Raw genomic sequence first — 15,367 nt, 5'->3', positions numbered from 1 at the left:
ATAAGCAACTTAGATCTTGTCCTTTCTTTGGAGTGTGAGTGGACAAGAAGGGGAGTTGGACAGTCTGACCCAACATGAGGCCCAACATGATCCAACCATGCAGGTTGTTAGCCATGCAGGCTAGCTGTGATCTATACACTTTAACCCACACAGTGGTTTTACACGGGACTTGAGCAACCAACCGCCCAATATAAATATGTTTTCTCCTTTATCAGGACATCACCAATGCAATGGAGTGGTCGTCTCAGTTCAGAGTTCAGGTTCAGGTTCAGATGAAACACTGAGCAGTGAGAGTGACCTTTTTTTCAATGTTATCCGGTGCATAAGAACTGGCTAAAATGATCAGGCGTTTATGGGAATTAAGTAGAACTGTTTGTGCAAATACTGTACATACTGTATGTACCCTAGCTTCTACATAGCAGAAACATTGAATAGTGATAGCTCAGTTGCATCAGCAACAACACATACACTACACTCACTTGACACTTTATTAGGAACATCTGTACACCTTCTCAGTTTTTCCTGAGATTGATGAAGGCCTCGGTCTGGGTGTATTGCTAGGCAACAGGCTGGCAATTAGCCTAAATAGAGACTTATGTAAGATCATCTTAAGATTTCGTCTTCATCAAAAATCTGACATGATAATTGACATTAGATTAAGAACTGTTTCACAACACAGATCATTTTTAATCAGCATACTAATGGATGGAAATAGAAGGGTGAAGCCCTACTTAGTATGTCATTGAAAATGTATCTGGAAAACCGAGGAATGGCGCTAAACAACATTAAAAGTCCAAGACAGAACAGGTCTGCAGCAACACGGGAAAGTAATGCTTTGTTTTATGGGTCACATGATAGGAAATTCCCTATACACAAGGAGGACTGTCCCAATTAGTTTTCGTTTTGAATTACAGTCAGGAAACTTGGTGAGTGTCTAAAATAAGCAATGGCAATGCCAAGCTACTTTAGTGAAGAACTGGAGCCATATGGAGCTTATTCTGAAATTGCTAGGCAACAACAGGCAGGAAAATTGTCATCCAGAGAGTGCACTCTCAGAAGAAACAACCTCCAAAATACCACGTCATAAAGTGAGGGACAGGCAGAGTACAAAATGCTAAACTACATTCATTGATTTGAATCTTCTGATAATGGGGTTGTTTTTTTTGTTCATCTTAATAGCTTTTAAAATATGAAACTAAAAGGAAACTTAAGAATATGATCTTTGAGAGATTGACAAAGGCTGTTGTTTATATTTCCATGATTCATCAATGCATCAAACTTGAGGGGAAACACAGTTTTAACTTCGGGGTGTATTCCAATAAACCCCCAACACATAAGATAAGGGATTGTATTGGGCAAGGGGACAGAAAGGTGCTGTGTGGGTCACATTTACTAAAAACAGGATATGATTGTGCATGTGTAATTAGAGGGAAACTATGGCATGTCAGCACTATTTAAAAGTTAAAATAAGACAGAGCCACAAAAGACAGTTCATAGAATGAGGATAAAGGAAATATAGATTTTTCTATTTTTTAAGGTCCCTTTAGGATGGTCACACAGATATCTACCAGACTACCCCAAATCTGACATAGTAGCCATGATAACCTAGAATAAACTACAGATTTCATCGACTAAAGCAGTGAAGGGTCTGTTATTGTACGATGCTGAAACAAAAGATGTTTTATTACCCACTGTGTCTTGCAGTTGCTAAGCAACCCCCTAGCCAGCTTTCCTTTGCTATAGCTCCTGGGCAGCCTTCAGCTTTGCTGGTGGAGAGTCTGTCAGCTCTAAACCACATCTCTGAAATTGGCCATTGAATTCTTCTTTAGCATACAATAATCATCCGAGCAACGATGGTATGTCACCTCAACTGGACTACTCTTATAGTTTGTAGCAAGTAGCCAAGACTGTTGAGAGTGGCTTGCATAACACTGTTTTATCCAAAGCCTCATCTCACCAGCTCCAATGTCACCATGGCCAAAGTCCCTTTCTGAGATCTCAGGTGACAGAGACAATTGTACTGCAAGGGTGTGGCCTCACCATGACCACCTTGCCTAAAAGTACAGTAGGCTATCTAGAAATAATCAAATTGATGATATGGTATCAATCAGTCTGGATATGCCCAATTTCCCACTCTTGTGCCATCCGTTCTTCACCTGAACCTGATCAGAGAGTTCACTCAGCTTTGCTTCCCAGCTTCGATCAGTTCCATTAAGCCAATACTTATTTTATTTTTAAAATAAGTAATTTTTTCTGAGTGGAGCAGTCCCATTTTTCATTTTATTGACAGATACAGAAGAGATTTTAGACAGGAAGGATGCGTGAGAGAGAGAGGAGGGATGACATGCAGGAATCGAACCGGGGACCCTGCGGTTACATGGTCAACGCTTAACCCGCTACGCCACCTAAGGGCCCCCATTAAGCCAATACTTAAGAGGAACAGTGCTTGGGCTCGGGGTAACCTCAATTACTCATCCTCTAGGTCCCACAGGCAAAACACCAGTGACTCACAGGATAAAGGTCTATGGAGAGGACAATGTTAATTACTGAAGTCATTTTAATTGTGACATGCTTAATTGGAAAGTGCAGTCCCAGAGCACCTAGGAGAAGCACCTAGGAGACGTGTCGCAGACGGAGCGCGCAAGTACGCAATTGTGCCCAATGGCCGTGCCTGGAAATTGGAGGAAGTTAGAGGACACTTTAGGTTAGCCAGTCGGTGATAGGCAAGAGTCTATAAAGTGTATCACTGTCATCCATGATGACATCTTACTGGAGGTGACCTCACCAGGGTTAAGTATCAGCCACGACCATTAGCTGTATTCTAAACACCACCATAGTCTTCTAAGAGGCAGGATTTACCTGGGCTCAGCAGGATGTCTGCCTCTGATGGTAATGACACTGGGAAACAAGGACATCCTGTCTGAGGAACAGGAGTGGGAAGTGTTGTGGCAGCATACAGGGGGTCATCATTGATTCCATTTGAACTTTCGATGGCCACATTCCATTAGGAATGTAACCAAATCTGCCTTCTATCACTTAAAAAATATTTCCAGAGTGCGTCAGTTTCTCTCCCAGGCCGATACTGAGATACTAGTGCACGCTTTTAGCACAATCAGGCTGGACTAATTGTAATGCTGTCCTCTGTGGTCTACTTAAAAAAGCCATTGATCAACTCCAGCTTGTACAAAATCAAGCTGCTTGTGTTTTAACCAGACTAGAAGGAGAGCAACACTTTACACCTGTTTTAAAACCGCTGCCCTAAAATCTCTGCCCTGGCCACCTGTTAGTTGTAGAATTGATTTTAAGATTATTTTATTGGTTTACAAGGCACTACATGGTCTTGCTCCCAACTACATTTCGGATATGGTTTTAAATTAGGCACCCACTAGATCCCCCAGGCCTTCTGGTACTGGTCTCTTGATTGTTCCAGGGGTCTGGACAAAGACCCATACTTGAGGGTGGCAGAGAGTGTGGATATTTTTCAAAGTAAGCTTAAAACACACATTTTAGCCTGGCCTTTACCTAGTGTCTTTGGCACTTTTACCCCTATTTCTTATCTCCTAATTGTTGTTTTTGTTTTTGTTCTTGGTTTTATTCCTGGTCTTATTACTATGTCTATTTTTCTTATCTCCTACCATTTGTTTTATTGTATTGTGGTGTATTTACCATTGTTCAGCACTTGGATTCAAAGGATGACTTGTGCTATAATAAAGTTTGATGATTGATTGATACAGCAACAGGACCATTGTGCTCCACAGGATGGCACACACACAAGACACACACACACACACACACACACACACACACACACACAGACACACACACACACACACACACACACACACACACACACACATACAGACACACACACACAGACACACACACACACAGACACACACACACACACAGACACACACACACAGACACACACACACACAGACACACACACACACACACACACACACACACACACACACACACACTCATACTCACACACACGCACACACACACCCACACACACTACACTCATTAGCTCTCAGAGATGAACAATAAATACGGATCATGTGCCAATTTAAGGGAGACGAACCCCAAATAAAAGAATTGCCTATTCAAGCAACACAGATCCTTTTTATTCAGCAACAGGATGAACAAATTGTAAGACAAAGAGACTTAGAAGGGAGATGCTGTGGACAGAATATCTCTCTAATATGTGTGTAAACATAATGCACTGGGCAGTAATGGTGGCATGGCTCACTGACAGGGACTCAACAGTGACAGACTCTGAATGGGAACCACAAACGCAAACAGGGCTAACGTCACTGATGCCTACTTCCAAAAATAACTTCCTCCCATCACCCCCTCCTCTTCCTTCACCCCACTCATGCACCACTCCCAATGGAATAGCCCCTTTAAATGGCATTCACAGGAACCGAAAGCAATTTTCAGCTGGCTTTCGCTAGGGTGCCCAAAACCGTATGGCAAACTGGTCCCAGAGGCGTAGACAACAATTATTTCACAGTTAAAATCTCACTGTAGCATTTGAAAATATGTTTGAAATCATATTTATCCCCTTTGCCACCAGATTCATAACAATAAGGCCGGTGTCCATCATAGGCTGATTGTTGTGCTGTTTTTCACCCATTTTTATCCACACTAATCTCTGTGGTATAATTTTTCAATGTGATGAAATTCTCCTCCTAACATCCCAGCAGACTTCTGTATCACGCCGTGGTTAGCCTGGTTTGTTTAACAGGCAGACATATAGGGACCAACACAGAAGCCACCGCTGCTAACTAGTGGGTGCCAGTGTGAAAGGGAGACGCCCTGTTAACCCAATGACACAGATGAGGAGAGACATGGAGGCTTGTTAATTCCATCTATGCTGTTCAGTTGTCCAGGCAACACTCTCTGACGTCATTGTTCCATCCCTGCCTTAACGGACCTTTGATTCCGGAGCCTGCTGAGGAACAGGTAGAATTGTCCTTACTGACCTGCTCATGGTGATTCCTGACATGACAGGAATTCATTCTTCCATCAATATTCCTTGAATATTGAGTTAGGACATTCACTTTTTTTATCACATCAAAGCCCCTGTAACGTTCAAAGGAAGGTTGGATGATAATGTTGTTATGACGTTATAAGAGAATGTTTCTGGAGCACGACTACATTTTTCTATTAATCATTTTGTCAAATAAATATTTGGACATGGTCAAAGAAAAACGGTCTCCTCATCTACTCATGAACCAAATTGAAAGGTACTTCAAACTTGTATAATAAGTATAACACTACTTGCAAAATTCATTGCAAAGACAGTTTGTGCATTTCATAATGAGCATCAAATTAAGTTTAATTATGATGTGTTTAGCAATACATACTACGAAGAAAAAAAATCGATCATTTTGCCATCCCAACAAAGTTCTGGCTTACTGAGTAGGCTGGAGCACTAGTTGACAGAGCCAATGATTATAACATAAGTTAATCACTTTGAAATGCTCTAGTGAGGAGGGACTGGCCTGAGCCAAAACATGTGGACCTATTCCCCCATATGAAGCACTAGCTGGGCTTGCAAGTTGATGATGGCCAGCCAAGCAATTGAGATGCATAGAATCGAAATAGAAGCATTCTCTGAGGGGCTTTGTGACCAGGCTAGTGACGCAAAGACAAGCTCCCCAGAGGCCAAGCTTGGAATTTGAGTGGAAAAGTGGGAGGAGGAGGAGGAGGGGGTGGTGGGGGATGGGGAGGTGGGCCACCCTCTCACGAGATTAACCCACACAAGGGTCCAAACACTGTAACTACGCAACATGTAGCAGCCTACGTCATCACCAAATCCCCTCTCAGGTGGTATGAGACTGAGATGCCGAAAGCCCAAAAGAAAGAAACAGTTATTCCTAATCATCCCTAATCACATCCCTTATCCGTGTGTTGATACATATTTATCAATGCCAGGCCTTGTTAACTGGTTCATCAAATGAGATCAAGGTGACATAGAATCTATCACAATCATTCATAACTTTCTAACTTCCTTTTTGTTCAATTGCGATCTCTACATTACAATTTCATTGAATTTCTCAATTCAAAATCTGTCCTGTACAGATCTTTACAAATGTACAGAAATGTGTGTGGTAGAACACTGTGACCCTGATAAAGGTCAATCAGACACGATTCATAGGGTAGTCATTTCAACAAGAAGGCATTTCAAGAGGATTAATGTGTAGACCTAGCAGTACGTCATGGACATAACACTGCATAAGTCAGGCCTGACTACAAATGACTAACTAGGCTGGTAGTACAACTTTAATACGATAACTTAACTTCCTGAGCAAGTTCATAGATCTCATGTGGTGTGTTTTTGTCATTTAAAAATAACATCTTAATTGACAAAATGAGGGCTAGGAAAGATCATGCAATTTATGTGATTCAACAGAAGACATAATTTTTTATCTGGGCAACAGCCAAGTCCACTGGATTGTTCTATCTTCCTGGAAACTAACAACATTTTGGCCTACGTGTTCATGAGCATGGTGCAGCATGCCATCGACAAATCTACCCTTCCTTTACATTAAAGAATTTGAAACTGAAGAAAAACTCCATGAGACCGTGCTTAATTGCCTTAAGGTCACCGCGTTTAGGGTGGAAGAGATCCGCACACGTAAATTAACTGACATGAATGCATGGCCGTAGGAAGCATTGAAATTTGGGTGGGACAAGAGAGGCCTGGGGGTTCTCCCCCCGATTATTTTTAACAGAGTAAATGTCATGTCCTGTATTCTGGTGCCTTTTAACAGGAGGTTAGATAGTTTTATCTGGTTATCCTAGCATGAGAAAAAAAAATATGGGTACATTTTGTAATTTCATCCAGAGGAAGTGGTTGGCCCCAGATCACATATTAAATATCATATCAAACCAAGAGATCGTCAGCCAAATATACACCAGTCTACTCTACAGTAACAAACGAAAACTAGCCTCGCTCCTCCTCATTAACAGTTAACTAACCGTGGGTGCAAGGTAGGAGTGAAAACGTGGTATGGAATTTAATTGATTCATTCTCTCATTCTCTCAATAAGCAAGCGGAATGGATTTGATCATGGAGCACTGACACAGTGATCTGAAAAAACAGTGCTGAGTGGATAGACAGTGTGGTGACTGTTTCCTCCTTAGTCACCGCGACTGTTGAACTGTGAACTTTAGTTGACTCGTGATACCAACACCGACGACTTCTGTACGTTGCAATCATTTGTTTACTTTAATATAAAAACATGATACACTAAAACAGTTTCGCGTGTGGCAACACGGTCAAAGACTGTGTGCTCACCAGTTCAATCAGTAACACCTGTGGCTACCGGTGAGCTCACCTATATACCTGTGCACTCCTATGCCCTCGCCACTCAGTGGTCAACAGTAAACATGACATCCAGCACAGACATAATGGCTGCAACACTCCGGCTCCTATTTGTTCATTGGCTAGAGACACTAACAAATACAATTCAAACAACAAAGCCATTATGCAGCAACACCATACATACTGTAGCAAGAGGTTTTCTTAAAAAAATCATAGTCCATAATCCCCAAAAAAAACGACAGTTACTGTGCCGCTTGCAGAAGACACAGCTTGGTGATGGGCCTGACCAGAACGCTAGTCTTGGTCTTGACCCTCACAGAACGTACAAATCCACGCTTGTCCGCAAACGTGTCCTGTATTCGGCCCAACAGCCAAGAACTGCGAGGAGCGGTAGAGTCAGCTACCAAAACCACGTCTCCTGGAACAAGATTCCTCTTCTCTCTATTCCATTTGGAACGCTCCTGGAGTAAAGGTAAATACTCCCGCATCCACCTTTTCCAGAACAAGTCTGAGATGTATTGCACCTGTTTCCAGCGTCTCCTGCCATAGCAGTCTTCATCTTTAAACAATCCTGGTGGTAATACAGGCAGTCCTTTCATTGTCAACAGGTGACTGGGAGTAAGAGCTTCAAGATCATTTGGATCATCAGATACCTTTGTGATAGGCCTATCGTTTAAGATGGCCTCAACTTCACACAACACTGTGTGAAAGCTCTCGTCATCCAATGTCTGCTGCTGAAAAACGGAGGTAAGTATCTTCCTTATCATCCGGATAATTCGTTCCCACACACCTCCGTGGTGGGACGCAGCAGGCGGGTTGAAACTCCACTCGATTCCATCTTGCAGAAAAGCTCTCTGGATTTTGCTGTGGTTCAGAGAAGCCAGCGTCTCTCTCAACTCCCTCTCTGCTCCGATGAAATTCGTTCCATTATCCGATCTCATGTGCACAACTTGCCCACGCCGACAGATGAATCTTCGTAGAGCATTGATACACGAGTCTGTGTCCAATGAGTAGGCGCACTCCAGATGGACTGCCCTGCTTGCCATGCACGTGAAAATGACCCCGTAGCGTTTCACTTTGCTGCGTCCTCTTTTCACTTCCACTGGTCCAAAATAGTCCACTCCCACATTTGTAAAAGGAGGAAGATCGGGAGAAATCCTCTCTTTCGGTAAATCGGCCATCTTCTGTTCACCTGGTTGTGCCCTTTGTCGCTTGCAGACTCCACAGTTTGAAATCACTTTCCTCGCTGCAGTATTGGCATTTGTAATCCAGTAATTTCTGCGCAACCTGGAGAGCATATGATTTCGTCCGGCATGACCCAGCTGGTTATGGATGTGCTTCAGAATCAAAGAGGACACATGATGCTCCTTGGAGATAATGACGGGATGTTTTGTGGTTTCAGGCATTGCCGCCTTGCCCAAACGCCCTCCGACTCTCAGCAACCCCTCTTGCAGCACAGGATCCAACTTGTAGATAGCACTGTCCCGTTTTACTCCAGAACTACCAGATGTCAATGCTTCAATTTCCTTGTGGAACGTTTCCTCCTGGCTGAAGTACATTATGGCTGTTTCCGCCTCCTGAAGATCCTTCACCGACAGACTTTGTCCACCAAGAGTACCTTTCAGCTGCTGCATTTCATCCTCCACTTGAACATGAGGATTCACTTGGGCCTTTTCCTGTAAAAGCCTTCTCCTCTGACTCAACTTTAGTAGAGTCCTTGTCACCTTCATGAACCATGCAACAGAGTTTCTTAGCTTCTTCCAGTCTGAAAAGTATGTCATTAGCTGGTGAGTGGCATTAGGGCTGTCGGCAACCACAACAGCGTTTACCATGAGATCCCTCTTTACCTCTGGGTCACCTTCAACAATGACTGAGTCTGATCTTTCACTTGGCCACTTCCCCTCTGACATTCTCAGAAACTCTGGTCCTTCAATCCATCTGTTTTGTGTCAAAAGATGTTCCACTCTCAGTCCTCTTGAGGCGTCATCTGCCGGATTTTGTGCCGTAGGGATATATCTCCACTGTGATATGTCAGATTCTTCCCTGATGGTGGACACTCGATTGGCAACAAATGTATGGAACCTTTTATCCTCGTTTTTGATGTACTTGAGAACTGAGGTGCTGTCTGTCCAAAATACAGATTTCTCCAGTTCAAGGCCCAGTTCTGCTTGAAGCATTCGGTCAACTCTGACTGCGACAACAGCAGCTGTGAGCTCCATGCGAGGGATCGTCATTTGCTTCAGGGGCGCCACCCTTGCCTTGCCAAGGACGAAGGCGACGTGACTGCTCTCTTCATGTTGCATCCTGATGTAGCTGACAGTGCCATATCCATCCTGGCTGGCATCAGAAAAATGATGCAACTGAACACTTGTTGGTTGTCCAAAGCTTTTTGGCTTAAAACATCGACTGACTCTGAAGTCTGTCACCCTTTCAAGGTCAGTCAACCACTTTCTCCATTTCTTTTGTAGAACCTGAGGCACTGGATCATCCCACTTATACTTCATGCGACAAAGCTCCTGCAACATCATTTTTGGCACGAGTGTAAGTGGTGCTAAAAATCCCAAAGGATCATACACAGAGCTGACCATGGACAAGATTCCACGTCTTGTGTGCGGCTGCTCTTTGATGGCGAGCTTGAATGTGAATGTGTCCGTCTCAACACACCAGTGTAGGCCCAAAGCCCTCTCCAATGGCAACTTGTCTTGGTCAAGATCCAGGTCATGCATAGGTGCTGACCTGTGCTCCTTGGCAATGGCCTGCAACACTTTACGGCTATTGCTAGTCCATTTTGTCAGCTGGAATCCTCCTTCTTTGCATAGTGCCATTAGGTCCTCAACCATGTGCACAGTCTCCTCCTCCGTTGACAAGCTCTTAAGCAGATCGTCCACATAAAAGTTGTGTGTAAGGGTGTTAATCACTTCGGCAGGGAATTTGTGTTTGTTATCTTCCGCTGTCTTGTGAAGGGCGTAACACGCACAACTGGGTGAGGAGGCCGCACCAAAAAGGTGAACAGTCATACGGTGCTGCACCGGCTCCTGTTTGATGTCACCTGCTGGCCACCACAAGAACCTCAACAAATCAGTATGTTCATCTGCAACCTTGACCTGGTGAAACATGGCTTTCACATCTGCCATGACTGCCACTGGTTCCAGTCTGAATCTGGTCAGCACTCCCACCAAAGAGCTGGTCAGATTGGGCCCTTGCACCAGCTGCTGATTTAGCGATGTTCCCCTGAACTCGGCCGCACAGTCAAAAACGACCCGCAGTGTTCCCTTCTTGGGGTGACGTACTCCATGATGGGGTATATACCACATTTTACCATCAGGCTGATTCAACTGATGTTGGGGTACTCTCTCCGCGTATCCTTTGCTGATAACATCCTCCATGAAAACGACATATTCACGATGGAAGGCTTGGTCCCGCAGAAACCTCTTCCGTAATCCACAGATTCTCTGTTTAGCCACACTGAGATTGTTTGGAAGCATAACAACATCTCTCTTGAAGGGGAGTTTCATCTTGTAATGTCCATCTTGCAACTGGACTGAGCTGGATACGACATCCATGAATCTCCTGTCTTCTCTGGACATCTCCTCTTGTTCACTTGAGGTCTTCTCGTTAAAATCTGTATTATACTGATTGACAAGCAGCTCCTCCAGCTTATCCACTGCAATTCTATTCACAACCACCGGAGAGCAGTCATTTTGCTCGATGCAGATTCCTTGGAGGGGTCCACTTATCACCCATCCCAGCAGGGTTTTAAAAGCGTACGGCCCCTCTCCAACACTGTTCACCACCTCCCAGGGTTCCATTAGCCTGGAGGCATTGGTGCCAATCAGCAATTCCACCTGGGCTTGGATGTGAGGGATGCAGATGCCATTCAAATATGACCACTTCGCCACTTCTTCATCTGAGATTATATTAGATGTTGACACAGGCATTTTCTCTTGGGTCAAAACTTCAGGAAGGCTGTAAAACTGTCCATCGTTACAGCCAGCAATCTCCAAACCTTGAAGAATAAAGCTAGAAACTTCCTGATCTGGCGCCATGGTACGCAACTGAACCTTTACTCTCCTTCCAGTCATTTTCAACCTTGTCATCAAGCTTTCAGAGCAGAATGTTGAAGTGCTTCCTGGGTCCAAAAATGCATATGTTTGAATTATTATGTCACCTTTGGAGGACTTAACTTGCACTGGGAGGATTGAGAGAATGCCGTCACTGCTACCAGCTCCTGTATGTCCAGAAAAGGTAGAGATGTGTGTGCGGTCACTTGATTTTTCCTGTAGCCCATCTGTGTCAATTTTCTTTTCCATGTTTATGTGGAGAACACTTGGATGTTTCTGACCACACACCTTGCAACTCATGCGCCTTTCACAGTGTTTGCTCATATGTCCAGTTTGCAAACAAGCAAAACAAACGCCTTTCTCCTTCAGGAAACTTATCTTCTGTGTGTGTGCTTTCTTTTCCAATTGTGGGCATTGCTCCAACCCATGCTCAAGGGAGCAACACAGACACAGATTTGATTTTGTAGTCTTGTACTGTACACTTTGTCTCTTGCTTCTGTCATTACTTGTAGACTCTGCAACATCACTCTGTTCAGTGTTTACAATAGTTGTAGCATAGGCATTTCCCTTGATCCTTGATGGTGATCTGTTCCTGTCACCAAATGGTTTCTTCTCTACAGGCTTAGTTGTTTTTTCATAGCTACTGTACTGTAAATCTCCAAAAATAGGTTCGGATGCAATTCTCACTTGGCGCTCAACAAAAAGAACAATATCTAACAACTGAGCTCTACGCTGATGGCGCTCCCAAAGCTCACACGCCTTTGTTCTCCATTTTTCTTTCAACTTGTAGGGGAGTTTCTGAATCACGGCTCGCATGTTAGCTGGCATGTCAAGTTCATTGATGTATTTCAATTCTTCCATTGCGTTACAGCACTCACGCAAAAGGAGTGAATATGCTTGCAGTCCTTTGACATCCTCAGCCTTCACCAATGGCCAGCCAAGCACCTTGTCCACATATGCAGCGGTAATTTTCAACTCATCCCCAAAATGCTCCTGCAGCAGTTCCATTGCTCTTTCATAACCTCTGTCGGGAGGCATAAGTTGACAACTGCGGACTAGCTCCTGAGGCTGCCCTCTTGTGTACTGCTGTAGGAAGTACAAACAATCACCTTTGTTGTTGGTCTTATTTACCACACAGTGTTGAAATGCTCGGACGAAAGCTCTGTATGACAGAGGATCTCCATGAAACACTGGAATTTCTCTTATTGGAAGGGAATTCATGTTTTGCTGTTGCACCAAGAGCGCCGTTATTTGATTTTGTGATTGAAGTAGACTGTAAATATTGCCATCCTGGGTGTTAGGAGAAGGTACAACACCACGGTTAGCCTGACCGTGAGAAGATTGAACGGCATGTTCAGAATCCTGACTGTGTGAAATCTGCATGTGAGGAGATTGTATGACCTGTGCAGCATCCAGAATGTGGGAAGATTCCATGACCTGTCCAGAATCCATCATTTGGTTTGTTGTTCCATGTCTCTTTAACCTTGATGCCTTCTGGTTGGATTGTGAATGAGACTGTAGGCCTATATTTTGCTTTGGCTGCACATACATGTTTTTCATAACAGTGCTTGGAAATGGATTGAATTCATTGGCCCCAGGATTGAGAGGTGTTTTCCTTTCCTTTGTCTTTGCACCTTTCTTTGTGTACGATTCTTTAATTGAACTCCCTCCATCAGATTTCATAAACACTGCTAGTTTAGCAGAAGACACTGCAATCTCGGTGTTAAGTTCAAGCTGTTCCTGTTTCCTCCGAAGCTGCTCAGCCTGCTCCTGCAATACATGTTTGTCACGCAAAGCAGCAGCGCGCGTTTCTAGTGCAGCTTTCTCGGCTGCAGCTTCAATGCATTTTAATGAGAATGTAGAAGATCGGCCACTCCTTGAGCTGCCACGGCTCTTCTGTGATCGTTTACTTGAAACCTGCGTTCCCACATTAGAAACACTGTCATAAGGATGCACCTCATCTTCGTCGTCAATTTTGTAGTGATTCACAGCTCCATCAACATCATTATTGCTTTCCAACCATTTTGTAACTGCACCAGTCGATTCATTATCCATTTCACATTCCAACCATTTTGTAACCACATCTGTAAATTCATTGACACTCAACATTTTGGCTTTATACCACACTTCATGCTTGTCAGCTTCATCGGCTGGCAGCAAAGGTAATAGAGTTGTGTGTGCATTTTGTGCGTCATGGCACATCAGTTTAAACTTGTCAAACTCGCATTTCACTGGTTCTTTACCATCGTTGTTGCTGTTAGACATCAGTTTATTAATAGTCTCCTTTAGTTTGCTTGCTTTGTTCAAATGACATTTTCTTTTTGTTTGCAAAGTGTCTATTTTGTCTAGCAAAGCTTTTGTGGTGAGCTGCCTTTTGCGTTTTAAATCCTCTGGGCTCATTTCCACAGGGCTGGCAGTAGCCACGCCCACCAGCTGTGCATCTTCACAATTGTTACTTTGCGCTGTAGCCATTGTATTCAGTCATTTGTTTACGCTTTGTTTTCAAACAAATTATCTCCAGCGACTTGGCTACTCACCACTCAACGGCAGATTTCCGCTGTAGCAATTCAATCACTCACCCAGAGCTCTGAAACGGGTGGATCTGAAATGGATAGCCTACTAAGTCGAGTTGTCCACTGGTCCTCTCGGTTCCATACATCGGTTTCCAATTCTTCTTTCTTGAAGCGCAACACTTCACCAATTAGTCCACTCGCCCAAATGAGCTAGTCTTTGACTTAAATGTGGTGACTGTTTCCTCCTTAGTCACCGCGACTGTTGAACTGTGAACTTTAGTTGACTCGTGATACCAACACCGACGACTTCTGTACGTTGCAATCATTTGTTTACTTTAATATAAAAACATGATACACTAAAACAGTTTCGCGTGTGGCAACACGGTCAAAGACTGTGTGCTCACCAGTTCAATCAGTAACACCTGTGGCTACCGGTGAGCTCACCTATATACCTGTGCACTCCTATGCCCTCGCCACTCAGTGGTCAACAGTAAACATGACATCCAGCACAGACATAATGGCTGCAACAGACAGATACACTGATTTTCGACAGGGTAAAAACATGGTAAAAGTGGGGGGGTCTAAACGTGTCCCACCCTCATAATAGCTCCAACGCCCATGTATGAATGCAAGATGTATGCAAACGTTGGGGAGTTACACACAGATCTTGAGGACTCCACCCTGCATGATCACTGATGTTGTCGGTCAAGAGACCTTCATCAGTGTAAAAACACTCCTGAGTGTGCCGAGAGCACATGCAGTGACAATATCAGGTGTTCAGATAATTCTTTAAATTAAATAATATTTCCCCCCCTTTTTTTTTTGCTAATTGTGTTAAATGCCAAATGGAGATGTTAATCTTGAGTGAAATGTTCAGCAGGGCCAGGGAGACCATAACACATTATTACTCATCCTGTATTAACAGCACATACTCAAGGGTCACAAGTTTCAAAGACTCATCACACTTCATTCAGACTATGCTGATACAGTGTGTGAACAGGAAATGTGTTGATTTGTGGTTGAATTGACCAGGAAAAAGCTCCACACCTCCCCACCACAACCCAACTCAGTGTCACAAACACGGTGTAAATGTATCACAATGAGTTTGCTCATTCTTGAGTGTGGGTTTGAGTTCTGCACAAGTGACCAGTAGATTGTGAAGTAACTGCTCCTAATTGTCTGGTAGTGGCTGTCCAAAATGGCTAAATGGTTTGTGTTACAACCACACAAGCTCAGAGCCAGGGCCTTCACTCATGCATGCATCACATGAGGTTTAGCCTACAGACTTTTGGTCATTTCATTGCGGGACAGCTTTTTAATTGTCAACAAGCTACAGTAGTCTCACAAGATCCATATTTTTCATTGATAATGCCACCGATTCAGATGCATGCACTGGTGTCACAGATAAGTTCAGGTCATAACATGTGTTTAGAGTATATCACCAGACACCATTC

This window comes from Nansenia antarctica, assembly GCF_963989245.1.
Source record: "Nansenia antarctica genome assembly, chromosome: 7".
NCBI lineage: Eukaryota > Metazoa > Chordata > Actinopteri > Argentiniformes > Microstomatidae > Nansenia > Nansenia antarctica.
The sequence above is the reverse complement of the archived record's forward strand: the minus strand, read 5'-3'. Positions refer to the sequence as shown.